The following is a 16,501-nucleotide window of genomic DNA, read 5'->3' on the forward strand; positions in this document are numbered from 1 at the left end:
GCGGCACAGAAAGTTGTTGTGTGTTCAGTGTTCAGCAGAGGGAGCAAAGAGCATGTGGTGTGGTACTTGCTTCACTAATGAATTTCCTTAGCCAGGTGAGACCATGGGGAGACTGTGGGGCGAGCTTATTAGTCAACAGACTACAGAGACGGGAGGCCCTGGAACCAGACTGATCTCTCTCTCTCTCTCTCTCTCTCTCTCTCTCTCTCTCTCTCTCTCTCTCTCTCTCTCTCTCTCTCTCTCTCCGATGGCACAGGACTTTTAGCCAAGCAGAGAACCCCATGGTCAGACATATGGCCCTAGCAGTAAGTAACATATTGTAAGCTATTTTATCATATTGAATAGATTTGGATTTGTTTAGTATTTATGACTGCCCCATCTTAATTTGAAACAGCAATTAGCAAGTGCAGGTGGTTAAAACACACACACAAACACACCGTACCTAATCTTTAGAATCCATTGGGGCAAACAAAGTTCGGCCTCATAGTCGACCACCGCTATCTCTCTGCTGTGCCTGGAGCCATTACAAAATGGCCTCCACTCTCTGCCTCCAGCTCCTTGTAGCTCTCCCATCCATTTTGTGTGCTACTGTCAAAGTTGTCAGATAGCAAGATGAGAGGCGAGGGAGAGAGAGGGAGAGTTCAAGTGAAGGGATAGGTTAGGCTAGGCTAGAAAAGAAGTAGAAAAGAGGAGAGCACTAGTCCAGAGTTTTTTTGGGGGGGGGGTCTTTCATATTGGAGGTTTAATTGCTGACTGACTGACTGCATACAAATAAGCAGCGCCTATGGAGCCTTCTCAGATCCTCTTCTCGAAGAGCTGACCTTGGGCAGACGCCATAAACTGTTATTTTCTAGTGGCCCAAAATGTGCTACAGCCTGCAGTTGCCCCAGCCCGCTCTGTACCCCACCCGGACTCCCCCAGCAAGCCTGTGCCTGGCCCGTAACACAACCTTCCTGTCATGCTTTCAGTGCAGAAGAATAGGAGCAGGGGCCGCTCTAGCTCTCTCCAACTTCCCTAACTGTTTCCCCTACCTCGAGCTACAGCCCCAGCCCATGCCTATGCCCTAGTTGTAGTTGCAGGCCCCAGCCCTAGCTCCAACCTCAACCCAAGCCCCAGTTCTAGCCCCATCCTCAGCCAAGCCCCAAATTCCAGCTCCAAACCTGACCCCAACCTCACCCCCAGTACAAGCCCTATGCCCCATCCTCAGCCAAGCCCCCAGCGCCAGCTCCAAACTTGACCCCAACCTCAGACCCAGGCTATCCTTAGACAGTACTGCCTACAGCTCTAGAAGTCAGCACATGCCAGGCATTTGATTACACAGGCATATGGTGTATAGATCCCATGTTGCTTAGGCCTAAGACCACGGCTATAGGGAACCACACACCCCCTTATCTGATCTCTTTAGCAATGTGGGAAACCGCTTCAAAGGCCCATGGGGGCAATACTTATGAACATTAGAAAAAGTTGCACGTGATTAGCTGTTTCCATTACATAAGCTTGCACATTTAGCCCTAGGCTAACCTCAGCAAGTGTCCGTATCAAACCAATTAAAATCGTCAACGTAGTTGGACGTGGTCCAACAGCACTTTCTGATAATCAAAGCAACTACATCACATTTGACTGACTGGTCAAATAGCGCTTTGTGTAGAGTGCCTAGCTCCACGTAATTGTCCAGATTGTGGCAAGGGTTTGAATCTCACATTAGTCTTTTCCCCCTTTGAAATGTAGAATTACATGTATTGTGTTAGTGTGTTGAAAATGGACACCATATGGCCAACAGTTAAAAATGAAGATTAAGAATTAATTTAATAAGGAGCTACCTCATTCTTAACTTTTGCAGACAAGCACATTGCTATGGCCAAATAATAATATTGCATAGGCTATATTACATGGACATGCACACCTAAATGTAGGCCTACAACCTTTTATATGCATTTGTATAATGATCTACTCTGTCACACGTGTTATTTGGTTCGAAGACAAGCATTAAATCGAATCAAATCATCAAATCACATTTTATTGGTCACATACACATGGTTAGCAGATGTTAATGCAAGTGTAGTGAAATGCTTGTGCTTCTAGTTCCGACAGTGTAGTAATATCTAACAAGTAATCTAACATTTCCCCAACAACTACCTAATACACACAAATCTAAAGGTATAAATATATGGATGAGCGATGGCTGAGCGGCATTGGCAAGATGCAGTAGATGGTATAAGATACAGTATATACATATGATATGAGTAATGTAAGATATGTAAATATTATTAAAGTGGCATTGTTCAAAGTGCCTAGTGAGTCTCTATGTAGGCAGCAGCCTCTCTGAGTTAGTGATTGCTGTTTAGCAGTCTGATGGGCTTGAGATAGAAGCTGTTTTTCAGTCTCTCGGTCCCAACTTTGATGCACCTTCTCACCTTCTGGATGGTAGAGGGGTGAACAGGCAGTGGCTCAGGTGGTTGTTGTCCTTCATGATCTTTTTGGCCTTCCTGTGACATTGGGTGCTGTAGGTGTCCTGCACGGCAGGTAGTTTGCCCACGGTGATGCGTTGGGCAGACCGCACCCTCTAGAGAGCCTTGCGGTTGAGGTCAGTGCAGTTGCCGTACCAGGCGGTGATACAGCCCGACAGGATGCTCTCAATTGTGCATCTGTAAAAGTTTGTCAGGGTTTTAGGTGACAAGACAAATTTCTTCAGCCTCCTGAGGTTGAAGAGGCGCTATTGCGTTTTCTTCACCACACTGTCTGTGTGGGTGGACCATTTCAGTTTGTCTGTGATGTGTACGCCGAGAAACTTAAAACTTTCCACCTTCTCCACTCTGCTGTTTCCTGAAGTCCACGATCGTCTCCTTTGTTTTGTTGACGTTGAGTGAGAGGTTGTTTTCCTGACACCACACTCTGAGTGCCCTTACCTCCTCCATGTAGGCTGTCTCATCTTTGTTGGTAATCAAGCCCACTACTGTTGTGTCGTCTGCAAACTTGATGATTGAGTTGGAGGCGTGCATGGCCACGCAGTCATGGGTGAACAGGGAGTACAGGAGGGGGCTGAGCACACACCCTTGTGGGGCCCCAGTGTTGAGGGTCAGCAAAGTGGAGATGTTGTTTCCTACCTTCACCACCTGGGGGCTGCCCGTCAGAAAGTCCAGGACCCAATTGCACTGGGCGGGGTTGACACCCAGGGCCTCCAGCTTAATGATGAGCTTGGATGGTACTATGGTGTTGAATGCTGAGCTGTAGTCAATGAACAGCATTCTTACATAGGTATTACAAAGTGTAATCAGTAGGATTACAGGTTGCACTCTCATTATCATCCTACAGATGCAATTATAGTAGTTATTTTAAAGAAGCTTATCGTGAGTCCATTTCATGAGGAGCTTCTTGTCAGAGCTTCTTGCAGACCGACACATAGGCTACTGACACTGCTACATAAATAATCAACGCTACTATAGTATAGGATATATACATAGATGTGTAGGCCTACACTAAACTTGAATATGAATTAAAAGCAATGAACAGTGTTTTCCTTAATATTTATAAAAATGTTTAAAGCGAGGGGTTTCGAACCCAGTTCTGTCATATTTGCAAAAACGTAAAGTTAGCAGTGCTGCATTCGTAACCAAGTGGAAAGTGGGAATTTACCCCATGCGAATGGAAAAAATCCACTTGAACGGCCCTACAACTGGTAATTCCTTGTGGGAAACTTGTTTATCATCCTGAGCTCCCACTTCTTGTTGTACTTTTAGTTTATGGTTTACGCAGCTTGTTGGTCATTAGCAAATTGGCATTTCTCAACGAGTTCAAAGCACGTGAATGCATCCAACTGGTATTTACGACTCACAACTGGTGCATTTCTGCCTCCCACTTGGTTACAAACTAAGCATAATTATCCTAGTCAAGGATGCGACGATCATGCAATATTGGCACTCTACACTTGAGACAGACCAAGTGAAGGGGAACAAAAGTAAACCTTGAATTTGGAGGTTTTTAATGTATCTCTCTGGTGGCGATATTGACCTATTTTAAGAAATGCCATTGGTTTGTCAAGAAAAAGTGGGCAGTTTGTTATAGGAAATGATCATAGCCACCGTGATTTTCCTAATGTTCGTAAGTATGGCCCCATTCATCTATGCTAAGACAACTGTGCATCATTCCTTCATTAGCAATGTCAGCAAATTCAGATGGTGCTCTCTTTTTAGCAATGTGGGAATCTATAGCCTATAGGCTACTGCCTGCATAGACTAGTGCCACATAGACTAGAGCCACATAGACTAGAGTGACATAGACTAGAGCCACATAGACTAGAGACACATAGACTAGAGACACATAGACTAGAGCCACATAGACTAGAGACACATAGACTAGAGCCACATAGACTAGAGCCACATAGACTAGAGACACATAGACTAGATGGTGCTCTCTTTTTAGCAATGCCACATAGACTAGAGACACATAGACTAGAGCCACATAGACTAGAGCCACATAGACTAGAGCCACATAGACTAGAGACACATAGACTAGAGCCACATAGACTAGAGACACATAGACTAGAGCCACATAGACTAGAGCCACAGAGACTAGAGCCACATAGACTAGAGCCACATAGACTAGAGCCACAGAGACTAGACAGAAGCCTGTGTTCGGCTGTTGAACACGCTTCAGACACACTCTCTTTGGGGACAGACAGTCTCACCCCCTGAGACCCCCTACTGTAGCTCAATTCTTTAGTCTGTTCTCGCTCTCTTTACTCTCCTTCCTCTAATCTGCCCATGGGCTCCAGTATGGCACAGAATGGCCTCCATATTGTGTTTCTGGAATGAATTATAAATATCGCATTAACCATGCCTTATCTGTGTATCATCTATCCAGAGACATAAGCACCCATTTCCCCATGCATCCATACCCAGACCAGACCTTGTGGAAATGATACTGTGAAGCTGCCTTGCCTCTGGTGGGCCTGTGTCTTTATGGTTACACAGAGCAGATGGCCACACAACATGGTCACATATCTCACGCTAACACTCACTGGCACTGCCACACACACACACACACACACACACACACACACACACACACACACACACACACACACACACACACAGGCCTGAAGAAAAATCAAGTTGGACTCTAGAGGTTTTTATTTTATCTCTGATATACATTAGACAGGAGCGTTAGTCTGCTTTATCAATGCATTTTATGGTTGTCCTGTATGACCAATTCTACAGCTAGCTGGCATTGATAGCAATGGTTTACATGGCAGGCCTTATCCTGGCAAAAGCTCGAACTGTACAATAGTTAACTGTAGCTAACTCTGTGGTAGCTAACTGTCGGCTATAGCTAACCATAGCTAATTGTATAGCTAACTGTAGCTAACTATATGGTAGCTAACTGTCGGCTATATCTAACCATAGCTAATTGTATAACTAACTGTACAGTACAGTAGATAACTGTACAGTAGTAGCTAACTGTATCATAGCTAACTGTACAGTAGCTAACTGTCCTAGCTGCTAGCCTGTTCGTCAAGGTTACTGTATGTACTGTTGTACACCTCCTGTCTGTCCACTCTGCCAGCCAGTGGTCCAGTAATGTTCAGAGCCAGGGAGAGAGAGCAGAGGAGAGGTATGTGTCCCACCCTCTATTAATAGATCTACGACAGATGCAGCTTTGTTTCGGCAGGGCACTCCGCAGCAGGCGCTAGCCTCGTCAGATGGCCAGGGGCTGGGGCACCGTCAAACTGAAGGAGGCAGCCGGCAGGCAGAGGGGTGGACGTTTCAGATCTGTTGACTTGTCTTAATGGACAAGAGACTCTCTGGGTCATCAGGAAGATGCATGGGTAATAGGGTTAGGGTGTTAGCATGGTGGCTTATGGGTAGTAGTGGGACTGTGACCTTTACTGAGTGCATGTCTATGTGCATGCTTGTGTGCGTGCGTGTGATGAGAAACAGCTGGAGGGTAAAGCTCCCTCCTCTGGGTGATCCCAGCTGCATGCCCTGTCACTGCAATGACTGAGGCCATTGTTCTTCTATAAAGATGAGGCTAGGGCAAGATCAGCTAACTAGTGCTAGATCAGCTAACTGGGGCTAGATCAGCTAACTAGTGCTAGATCAGCTAACTGGGGCTAGATCAGCTAACTGGGGCTAGATCAGCTAACTAGTGCTAGATCAGCTAACTGGGGCTAGATCAGCTAACTGGGGCTAGATCAGCTAACTTTGGTTAATCCTACTTCCATACAGGCCATATTAACTCTGGCTCTGGGTGTGAAGGTTAAGGATTTGCTATGAACTGGATCGCACTTATGTGATTTTTTTTTATCATACCTTCAACATGTACAGCAGAATGTCACTCCACAGACAGACACACAGTTACAGCACAACCAGGAGCCTCACAAGGCCCATATCAGCACCAGAGGTTATAGGGAGGTCAGCCTGTCTGACTTTGACCAGAATCCCCACCCCCCACCCACCCACCCACCCATCCACCCAGCCATGTGTAACTGGACCTGGCCTGGCAACCCCCTCCCTGTTCTCTGCTCTCCTCTCTCTGGGCTGGTATAAATAGATGTCCATGCCTGCTCCCTCCCTTAACCAAGGGGGCCAAGAAGCCATTCTTCCCTTTTTAAACACTCTGACGTGTCTGTCTGGATGCCTCCTGTCTGCACCTGGTTACCTCTCTGGACTACACACACACACACCAATAGACACACACACCCACACACACACATCACACACACAAGCACACAAACACACACACACACCCACACACATACAGACACACACACACATCAGTCTACAGAAGCTCTGTGGCAGGGGGAGTGCAGACAGAGGTGTACGTTTGAGGAGAAAGGCTTTCGTTTTGACTGTAGAGACGCTGCCTGTCTTTAACCGACCATGTAAATGTCCCACTGGTGACCTAGCCTACACACTGAACTCTGTGTCCAGGCACTTCATGCCCTCCAGCTCAGGTTTCCACACTAAACCGGTCAGTGAAATGCAGCTTTATTGTGCTAATATTGATTGATATACTGCATGAAGACTTTCATTCCAAAATGCTAGATATCTATTTGCAGAAATGTTGGTAAATGAGCTTTTATTGTTTAAAGACATTTTGTAAGAGTTTAGTGTTTTTTCACTATCTAATCTTGGCATAGGGTTGTTCAATGACAGACATGTATTTGTTTAAAATCTATCACTTGATGGATTCATTTCAGAGAAACAAATAATATAATTTTTACGCTATATATCCGCCTCACTGTCAGAGAAATAAGTAGTACTGCTGGGTTTTACACAGTCAAATGTAGCAAATGAAAAAGTAATTAAAAACAGTAATATGAGATCTGGATGTAAAACGTTTACATTTCACATTTTAGTCAAATGTAAGTCCAGAGCAATTTTAACAGTGTGTGCATTCATCGAAAGATAGCCACATATCACAGTCAAATATACAGGATACCAACATTCCATTCCAGCTATTCCAGCACAATGGATATATAGTGTTTTGCAAAAATAAATTATAACAATCATACAAATCTAAAATCTATGAATTAAAAATCAGAGAACAGTAATATTTTACGCACACATGAAGAAACCCATAAGTAATCATTTCTGATGAAAAAACACAAATGTGAGAAATTTGTGGATTGAGCATTTTGGAAATAAACTTCATATTGACTGTAGCGTTAATGCTCATTCACCTTGTCTTGGCGTACTGATAGCATTATGGTGGACAGCTAATGGAGGAGGCAGGTCTGTGAGCCTCTGCCAGTAGTCAGACAGCTAATGGAGGAGGCAGGTCTGTGAGCCTCTGCCTGTAGTCAGACAGCTAATGGAGGAGGCAGGTCTGTGAGCCTCTGCCTGTAGTCAGACAGCTAATGGAGGAGGTAGGTCTGTGAGCCTCTGCCAGTAGTCAGACAGCTAATGGAGGAGGCAGGTCTGTGAGCCTCTGCCTGTAGTCAGACAGCTAATGGAGGAGGCAGGTCTGTGAGCCTCTGCCAGTAGTCAGACAGCTAATGGAGGAGGCAGGTCTGTGAGCCTCTGCCAGTAGTCAGACAGCTAATGGAGGAGGCAGGTCTGTGAGCCTCTGCCTGTAGTCAGACAGCTAATGGAGGAGGCATGTCTGTGAGCCTCTGCCTGTAGTCAGACAGCTAATGGAGGAGGCAAGTCTGTGAGCCTCTGCCAGTAGTCAGACAGCTAATGGAGGAGGCAGGTCTGTGAGCCTCTGCCTGTAGTCAGACAGCTAATGGAGGAGGCAGGTCTGTAAGCCTCTGCCAGTAGTCAGACAGCTAATGGAGGAGGCAGGTCTGTGAGCCACTGCCTGTAGTCAGACAGCTAATGGAGGAGGCAGGTCTGTGAGCCTCTGCCTGTAGTCAGACAGCTAATGGAGGAGGCATGTCTGTGAGCCTCTGCCTGTAGTCAGACAGCTAATGGAGGAGGCAGGTCTGTGAGCCTCTGCCTGTAGTCAGACAGCTAATGGAGGAGGCAGGTCTGTGAGCCTCTGCCAGTAGTCAGACAGCTAATGGAGGAGGCAAGTCTGTGAGCCTCTGCCAGTAGTCAGACAGCTAATGGAGGAGGCAGGTCTGTGAGCCTCTGCCTGTAGTCAGACAGCCAATGGAGGAGGCAGGTCTGTGAGCCTCTGCCAGTAGTCAGACAGCTAATGAAGGAGGCAAGTCTGTGAGCCTCTGCCTGTAGTCAGACAGCTAATGGAGGAGGCAGGTCTGTGAGCCTCTGCCTGTAGTCAGACAGCTAATGGAGGAGGCAGCAGGAGACAGAGGAGGGATATCAGTTACAGAAGCTCCAATTAGGAGTGAACCAGTATTTGCTGAGGTTGCATACTTTTAAAAAGACAAACTCTGGGCCTCCCAAGTGACACAGCGGTCTAAGGCACTGCATCGCAGTGCTAGAGGCGTTACTATAGACACAGGTTCATTCCCGGGCTTTTCTACAACCGGCCGTGGCCGGGAGTCCCATAGGGCGGCATACAATTGGCCCAGCATCGTCCGGGTTAGGGGAGGATTTGGCCGGTGGGGCTTTACTTGGCTTATCGCACTCTAGCGCCTCCTTGTGGCGGTCCAGGTGCCTGCAGGCTGACCCCGGTCGCCAGTTGAACGGTGTTTCCTCCAACACATTGGTGCAGCTGGCTTCCGGGATTAGCTGGTAGGTGTTAAGGAGCGCGGTTAGAGGGGTCATGTTTCGGCGGACGCATGACTCCACCTTCGCCTCTCCCGAGGCCTTGGGGAGTTGCAGCAAAGAGACAACATTTTAATATTGGGGAGAAAAAGGGGGCTAAAATACAACAGAAAAAAAATACACTGTCTCTCTTCAGGTGACCCCGCTCCTGCTAATCAGGGTGGTTTACATTCTATTGCATGACCATGTCTGGTGCTTTTGAGTACGTGTGTGTGTGTGTGCTTGTGTAAGTTTGTGAGTGTATGCGTGTGCGTGTGTGCGTATGTACCTAGAAGCCAAGCCTCCAGTGATTCACATCCCAGAACAGTAAGCAAGGCTATGTTTAATAATGCAGGCAGCAAAATACTCACTACTGAGCAGACACAATGATCCTCTCAAGACATACTGTGCTGTACCATACTGTACTACTGAGCTACTGTACTATACTACTGTGATTTGTACTGTACTGCTGTACTACTGTATTGCACTACTGTATTACTGTACTAACGTACTGTACTACTGTACTACTGTACGCTACTACTGTACTACTGTACTGTTGTACTGTACCACTGTCTTACTGTACTCATGTACTGTACTACTGTACTATTGTACTGTACTACTGTACTGCTGTACTGCTGTACTGTACTGACATACTACTTTACTACTGTACTGTATTGTACTCTCCTACTCCTATCAGACATAGGGGATATAGCAACGCATCCAACAGGATTATATGACACAATGATCCTCTCAAGACATACTGTGCTGTACCATACTGTGCTGTACTATACTGTACTACTGTGCTACTGTACTGCTATACTACTGTGATTTGTACTGTACTGCTGTACTACTGTATTGCACTACTGTACTTCTGTACTAACATACTGTACTACTGTACTGTACCACTGTTCTACTGTACTCATGTACTGTACTACTGTACTATTGTACTGTACTACTGTACTGCTGTACTGCTGTACTGTACTAATGTACTGATGTACTACTTTACTACTTTACTGTACCACTGTACTGTACTGTACTCTCCTGCTCCTATCAGACATAGGGGATATAGAAACGCATCCAACAGGATTATATGACAGAACAGCAGGCATTGTGACAGTGAATGAGAGAATGTGTGTGCATCCTTGGGTGCTTACTCATGTATTAACACACAAATTGCATTTTATTTTCATTTCACCAGGCAATTGATTGAAAACATACTCATTTACTGTACGGCAATGACCTTTTTCTTGCATTTTGTTGCAAGAAGGCAAAGCTCAAGTTGATGTTTTCCCTACAACTAACTGATTTCTCCTGTTCGTTCCTTTCAGACAGAGCTACCTGACGAGCTGCTGTGAGCATGATGGAGGGAGGAGGAGGAGGGAGGAGGCGGTAGGCCAGTGTATTCCCCTCTCTCTCTCTCTCTCTGTTCATTAGGGAGCAGGTGAGAAACATTAACAGCAGCAGCTGCACTGCTCTGCACATGTGGTTGAGGGCTTGAGCTAGTCCACCCCACTTTCTGTCTGTCCACCAGTGGAAACTCACTCCTTTCTGGGAAATGCCTAGTGTACACCAGTTACCAGGAATGCATTTAGTAAAGGTTTCCTGGACACACATTAAGCCCAGTCCTGTACTAAATAGCTCTTTAAATGGAGATTCTCTATTAAATATGCTTTTTACTTCTGGAAAACTGTCCCATTGACACTTCAGACAATCCCAGTTTCTCTGTTAGAGGTGGTTAGAGGAGAATGAATCTGTGATTATGTGTTTATGTTTAATTCTTTCTAAACAAAAGAAAGAAAGTTCCACACTCTGCTCCCACACTCTGCTCCCACACTCTGCTCCCACACTCTGCTCCCACACTCTGCTCCCACACTCTGCTCCCAAAAATGTAACGAGTAAACATAACCAACGTTGCAGCATGCGGAGTTACAACATTAATGCTTGAACCAGGTTGCTTTTCACTATGTTTTTATCCTAACCATTTTTCTGTGTTTACTGAGGTGTTGTTGAAGCTGTCTTCCTGACTTAGCTGACTGGGACCATGGTACTGGAGGACCAGAGTAGACTGACGGGTCTATCACTGTCCTTTGGGGTGAGGTAGTAGGTTGTATAGTTTTAGGGTCATACCCTTCCTGTCAGATAACTATACAACTTACTGTCTTTCCTGAGGTGGCTGCAATATCATCCATCATCTCTGCAGAGCTCTCGTCACTTGGACCTCAATAGGAATAGGTATTATGTACTAATTCAAGTTTATAACATGTTTGTAATGTCATTTATATTGTATCTATGCATCATTTGGTTCTGTTCTGGCTCTTTGCATACTATATTTATTATTTTGCCATGAAACTGCTCTGCCTCTATGATGTTCGCACGGGGTGAGGTAGTAGGTTGTGTGGTTTCAGGGTAGTGATTTTGCCCCATCAGGAGATAACTATACAATTTACTGCCTTCCCTGAAGGGCAGCAAGACTTCACCAGACAACAGCAGAGGCCACCATTGGCACCACATGATACTCTAGCATGGAAAATAGGTATTCATTGAGGTATCTAGGTATAAAATAGTTATCTATCTGTTAATCAGCTCCAGAGGACACAGGAGCATTTCAGGTAAAGTCTACTGACAATCTATGATTACCATGTAGCTAACATGTTATTGGATAACTTTGAAATGGTATGTTTTCAAATTAGTAATAAAAATTATTATTTTATAAATGTCGTCCGTACCTTGTCTTTCTTTTTGCTGTGTTTGGATTTGTTAAATGATAATATTCAAATGGCACTCGCACATCTGAGCTATCTTTTTTGCAGGTGCATGGTAATAAGATGAGAAAAAACTGCAACCCCATTCGATGCATTGAACGGATGTGGGTGGAGCTATGTCTACATAAGGGTGCTCATTTAAAAAAACTCACAAAAGCTCTGACGAAGGCCTTGAGGCTGATACGTAAAGCTTATTGAAGAGCAGTGATACTATTTTAATTTAACTAGGCAAGTCAGTTAAGAACAAATTCTTATTTACAATGACGGCCTACCCTGGCCAAACCCAGACAATGCTGGGCCAATTGTGCGCCGCCCTATGGGACTCCCAACCACGGCCTAATGTGATACAGCCTGGATTCAAACCAGGGACTGTAGTGATGCCTCTCGCACTGAGATGCAGTGCCTTAGACCGCTGTGCCACTCAGGAGCCCATACTAGCAAGAGCAGTGTGCGGGTTTGTTATTTTTTCTCATCTTAAATGATAATATGAAAGTCTTTGATGCGTATGTGCATCAAATGATGGTAAGAGGGACCTGCTAAATGACAAAAACAAATGTTTTCATTAACTGTGTCCTTGCTTTATTAAAGCTCATCTGAAAAAAACTGCAGAGTGAAGTATATATTACCTCAACAGCAGGTCAAGTACAGATTTGAAACGTATGGCACACCAAGGGTTTCGGATCGCAAGTACATGTGCCAGTAAACTACTCAGACACAATTTGCATTGATATACAGTGTCTTCGGAAAGTATTCAGACCCCTTGACTTTTTCCACATTTTGTTACGTTACAGCCTTATTCTAAAATGGATTAAATACAACAAAATCCTCAGCATTCTACACACAATGCCCCATAACGACAAAGGAAAAACAGGTTTTTCGAAAAATCCTGTTTCCATTGATCATCCTTGAGATGTTTCCTCAACTTGATTTGAGTCCACCTATGGTAAATTCAATTGATTGAACATGATTTGTAAAGGCACACACCCATCTTTATAAGGTCCCACAGTTGACGGTGCATGTCAGAGCAAAGATCAAGTCATGACGTCAAAGGAGTTGTCCATAGAGCTCCAAGACAGGATTGTGTCGAGGCACAGATCTGGGGAAGGGTACCAAAACATTTCTGCAACATTGAAGCTCCCCAAGAACACAGTGGCCTCCATCATTCTTAAATTGAAGAAGTTTGGAACCACCGAGACTCTTCCTAGAGCTGGATGCATGACCAAACTGAGCAATCGGGGGAGAAGGGCATTGGTCTGGGAAGTGACCAAGAACCCGATGGTCACTGACAGAGCTCTAGAGTTCCTCTGTGGAGATGGGAGAAACTTCCAGAAGGACAACCATCTCTGCAGCACACCACCAATCAGGCCTTTATTCTATAGTGGCCAGACAGAAGCCACTCCTCAGTGAAAGGCACATGACTGCCTGCTTGGAGTTGCCAAAAGACAGCTAAAGACTCTCAGACCATGAGAAACAAGATTCTATGGTCTGATGAAACCAAGATTGAACAATTTAGCCTGAATGCCAAGCATCACGTCTGAAGGAAACCGGGCACCATCCCTACGGTGAAGCATGGTGGTGGCAGCATCATGCTGTGGGGATGTTTTTCAGCGACAGGGACTGGGAGACTAGTCAGGATTGAGGAAAGATGAATGGCGTAAAGTACAGAGAGATTCTTGATGAAAACCTTCTCCAGAGCGCTCAGGACCTCAGACTGGGGTCGATGGTTCACCTTCAAACAGGACAATGACCCTAAGCACACAAGCCAAGACAACGCAGGAGTGGCTTTGGGACAAGTCTCTGAATGTCCTTGAGTGGCCCAGCCAGAGCCCGGACTTGAACCTGGTTGAACATCTTTCGAAAGACCTGAAAATAGCTGTGCAGCAGCGCTCCCCATCCAAACTGACAGAGCGTGAGAAAATCTGCAAAGAGGAATGAGAGACACCCCCCAAATACAGGTGTGCCAAGCTTGTAGCGTCATACCCAAGAAGACTTGAGGGTGTAATCGCTGCCAAAGTTGCTTCAACAATACCTATGTAAATGTGATATTTCAGTTTCTTATTTTTAATGCATTTTTGCAAAAGATTCTAAAAACCTGTTTTTGCTTTGCCATTGTGGGGTATTGTGTGTAGATTGATGAGGGGAAATACGTTTTTTAAAATCCATTTTAGAATAAGATTATAACAAAATGTGGAAATGTCAAGGGGTCTGAATACTTTCCGAATGCACTGTAAATAGCATTATCCATCCCCCAAATGTATGAGTGTGTAGTTTCTCACTCCCTCAGTGCAGCGTAGATTAGTATGGATGCTGCACCTCTTCCAAATCCTCCCACCGGCCACCATATTGAACTGACTTGAGCCTTGGCCCTTGTGACAAATGAGAGGGAGTTGAATACTCAGACACATGAGACAATGGCTCTCTGTCTGTTCACACAGTCTCAGGGAGACACTGAGCATTTCGACTACATTATTAATTTTCTGTAGATAGTGGTAACAGTGACTACCTGTGGGATGAGGTCATATCAATCCCACAGTGACGGTCTTCATCTGCACCCTTTTCAAGGCATTCACTTGAAAGAAAGCCACAAGGTGGGTGTCCTCTCACACATTCATCTGAAATATGACTTTCCCCTACTATAAACAGAATCGTATTTAGTCACAATCTGCATTTAGATAAATTGTATTCCACTTTAATACTTGAAACACAATTTACTGGGATGAACAAGATCTATTCCACCTTATTACCTTATCCCATAGGGCGGCGCACAATTGGCCCAACGTCGTCCGGGTTAGGGGAGGGTTTGGTAAGAATTTGTTCTTAACTGACTTGCCAAGTTAAAAAAAGTTTCCATTTTAAAAAATGAACATTGAAATTTAAATCTGCTTTGAATTCAGAAAGGTGATTAGATCGCCATCTAGTGCCTGCTTGTAGACCAGAGCCACTCAACAATCACACAATAACATACAGTCTCTACATTGCTCCTGTATATATATATATATATATATATATGCTGAAATGCACACTGTGCATTTAGCAATTAGGGATATATATATATATATATATATATATATATATATAACCCTATATATATATATATATATATATATTATATATATATATATATATATATATATATATATTTCTCAGCACAATCTATTTTGCAGTTAAATTAGATTTTAGAGTGCATCTGAATTTCAACACATTTAAGTAAATTGAATTTTGATGCACAGTGTGCATTTCAGCAGCAGGTGGGGGTAGAGGGCCATTTGACTAAATCCAGACCCATATTGGGGGAAAGGGGGATACCTAGTCAGTTGTCCAACTGAATGTATTCAACTGAAACGTGTCATTTAACCCAACCCCTCTGAATCAGAGAGGTGCGGGGGGGGGGCTGCTTTAATCGACATCCACTTCTTCGGCACCCGGGAAACAGTGGGTTAACTGCTTTGCTCAGGGGCATAACGACAGATTTTTACCTTGTCAGCTCAGGGATTCAATCCAGCAACCTTCCGGGTACTGGCCCAAAGCTCTAACCACTACAGGCCAGTAGTCCAGGCACAGATATTTAATTGATATTGATTGATATTTGATCTCTACTAAAAAATGTAATAACTTCTATGCAGTTGGCAGCATAAAGACATTACTCCAATGTGTGAACAGTTGAAACTCGCTAAATGGTAGAAAGTAGGTCATTCAATCGACGTTCCTACCGGTCCTAGACTATCACGACATCCTCTATATCAGGGATGGTAGGCACGCTGATCTTTTTTGTTGTTGCTTAGTGCTTCCAAAAGCCTGGGGCTAGCTCTGACTGTGTGTGGAGGGTATGTGGGAACTGCAGCCCCTCATGATGCGTTCAGATTTTTTGTGGCCCCCACCCCATCAATGTTTCCCATCCCTGATCTATATGAATGCAGCTGCCACTTCATTAAAACCGATAGAATCAGTTTACCATAGCGCACTTCGCTTTACTAAGGGAGACAGGTTCAGTACACATCACTACATTCTTTACCAGAAGTAGGCTGGCCCTCTTTGAAGTCACGCTCTCTTTTTAATTTATAAAGCTCTCTTACAAAAACTCCCACTATATCTAACTTTGTTAATAACCTTTAGACATACGAGTTACCGTTCATGGTCTCAGGGATGGCTAACTCTGGAAATACCTTTGTTCCCCTCAGAGTTAGGTAAATCTGCTTTTAGTTTGGTGCAACATCATGTATGAAACAATCTACAGAGTTCATACAGCTGGATGTTCTGGTGCCTCTCTGGCAGTTCACACTGATTGGGGCCCACTTTGCTGATGAATGTAATTGTGTTTCTTGAATGTATTTGTAGTTTTTGTATATTTGCATTTTACTGTATTTAGTAAATTATTTGTATACATGGTTCCCTTGTGAAAGAGAGACTGGTCTCTATTTTAACAGAGGGACTCTGTTAAAATAAAGGTAAAATTAACCAAATAAAAACTTGAAACTTGAGGGTACATTTATGGTAGGCATTTATGAGCAGTTTGTAAGCAAGTATCTGTGCATCTCATCACCTCGTACTGATTCATGATCCTATACAATTATGGTCAGGTAGATCTGA

The 16,501-nt window shown here is 44.4% G+C and overlaps 1 long non-coding RNA gene across 1 annotated transcript; it reads left to right on the top strand.

Annotated features, from left to right (window-relative positions):
• Positions 1–244: 244 nt before the first annotated feature.
• On the top strand, positions 245–11,866 carry LOC112227781. Its single transcript, XR_002949934.2, has 2 exons — positions 245–305; positions 10,481–11,866. It is a non-coding gene; the product is annotated as an uncharacterized LOC112227781 (long non-coding RNA).
• The last annotated feature ends 4,635 nt before the right edge of the window (positions 11,867–16,501 follow it).

Source organism: Oncorhynchus tshawytscha, linkage group LG01 (genome assembly GCF_018296145.1).
Source record: "Oncorhynchus tshawytscha isolate Ot180627B linkage group LG01, Otsh_v2.0, whole genome shotgun sequence".
NCBI classification, from domain to species: domain Eukaryota; kingdom Metazoa; phylum Chordata; class Actinopteri; order Salmoniformes; family Salmonidae; genus Oncorhynchus; species Oncorhynchus tshawytscha.